At 42.1% G+C, this 2,017-nt stretch overlaps 1 pseudogene; it reads right to left on the bottom strand.

The window, feature by feature from the left end:
• Positions 1 to 263: 263 nt before the first annotated feature.
• On the bottom strand, positions 264 to 1,382 carry LOC103226752 (nucleophosmin-like; annotated as a pseudogene).
• Between the last annotated feature and the right edge of the window lie 635 nt (positions 1,383 to 2,017).

The raw sequence follows: 2,017 nt of genomic DNA, 5'->3' as shown, positions 1-2,017 counted from the left end.
ATCATTTCCATGTCTGACCACTGCTACCATTATGTCATATTGCAACATTCCATACATACTTAAAACCAAAGGGTGGAGTTCCATCTTTAAAAACCAAATAGGCATTTTGGACAACACATTCTTGGCAATGGAACCTGGAAAACATTTATTAAACACAGTAGGGAAAGCTCTCCCTTTGCATTACAGATAGGACAACCAGATATCAACTGTTACAGAAATGAAATGAGATGAAAGTTTTTTAACAAATTGTTTAAACTCTTTTCTTAAAGTGACTTCCTTCACTGCCAGAGATCTTGAATAGCCTCCTGGTTAGTTATCTGGAAGCAATTCTTCACATAACTGATGAGCTTAGCTTCCACTTTAGGAAGAGAACTCCCTTGTTCTATACTTGCTTGCATTTTTGCTTTAATGTCTTCTACAGGACTAGGTCCTTTTGGTGTTTCAGGAGATTTTTTATTCCTGTTTTTTTTGTTTTGTTTTGTTTTTTGAGATGGAGTCTCACTCTGTCGCCCAGGCAGAGTGCAGTGGCGCAATCTTGGCTCACTGCAAGCTCCACCCCCTGGGTTCACGCCACTCTCCTGCCTCAGCCTCCCGAGTAGCTGGGACTACAGGCGCCTGCCACCACACCCGGCTAATTTTTTGTATTTTTTAATAGAGACGGGGTTTCACCATGTTATCCAGAATGGGCTCGATCTTCTGACCTCATGATCCATTCGCCTCAGCCTCCCAAAGTGCTGGGATTACAGGCGTGAGCCACCACGCCCGGTCTTGACCTTTTGATCTGAGTGTTAGTGATTTTAAGTCTTTTCCATTCTAGTTTTATTTTTGTGCATTTTTGGCTGGTATATCTTATATGGATTTTTTCACTGGAGCTTTTTCTTCAGTTTCCTCATCATCTTCATCATGATCATCATCGTCTTCGCAGCAGGATTTACTTTTTTCCATGAAACCCTGCTACCACCTGCAGGAGCAGATCACTTTCCAGATATACTTAAGAGTTTCACATCCTCCTCCTCCTCATCTTCTGACTCTGCGTCTTCCTCCACAGCTACTAAGTGCTGTCCACTAATATGCACTGGTCCTGAACCACACTTCAATTGTATTTCAAAGCCCCCAAGGGAAACTGTTGCCTGTACAGACATTTTCAAAGTTGCCAGTGTTACTTTAATTGGACTACCTTTGTAATTCATTGCTTCTGCTTCAACAATGTGCAATTCATATTTTGCACCAGCCCCTAAACTGATGGTTCTTAAAGATAACTGGAGCTCATTTTCATCATCATTCACCTTAAAGTGATCATCTTTGTTGGCCTTTGGTTCACAATTGAAAAGATAGTTCTGGGGCCTCAAGGGACTCATATCCCTGTTCATCGAATCCTCCATGGAGTGGCGGCATGCACTTAAGTGGGAGAGAAGGCAAACAGCGATAAATGACTACTGCTCCAGGGAACAGCCCTGCAGAACAGAATCACACCCAATACATACATTCTTATACACTTTTTTTTCTTTTTTTTTTTTTTGCAGAAATAACAACTATTGCTGATGGATTTGATGACAACCCAGATGGTGGGTGGTGATGCCATTTCCTGAGTAGGGAAAACTGGGAGAGGAATCAGAGTGGGTCGGAGGAATTATTAACAAGAGTTCAGTTCAGGACTCATTCAGTTTGAGATGAAAATGCTAAGTACGCAGTGGATGCAGTATGTGGGGTTCAGAGGAGAGACTGCAGGAGATGTCAAATGGAGCATCATCAGCATTTAAAGTCATGGCCCCAGATGAGCTCCCTATGAGGAGAGGGTAGATGGAAAACAGAAAGCAGCCTAGAACTGAGCCCATGGAACCCTAGTTTTGTGGCTGGACTGAGGAAGCAGAAGAATGAGGAAACTAAGCTTTATGTTGATTTAGTTGAATTTCATAGAATTGTGTCTCTCCAATTATAGTCCTCAGTTTACCCTAAGAGAAAGGGTTTTATGATCAAATTAAATGGGATATCTCTCATATACCGCTCCCTCTGGGAG

The sequence above is a fragment of the Chlorocebus sabaeus genome, chromosome 21 (assembly GCF_047675955.1).
Source record: "Chlorocebus sabaeus isolate Y175 chromosome 21, mChlSab1.0.hap1, whole genome shotgun sequence".
Lineage (NCBI taxonomy): Eukaryota > Metazoa > Chordata > Mammalia > Primates > Cercopithecidae > Chlorocebus > Chlorocebus sabaeus.
The sequence above is the reverse complement of the archived record's forward strand: the minus strand, read 5'-3'. Positions and strand labels throughout refer to the sequence as shown.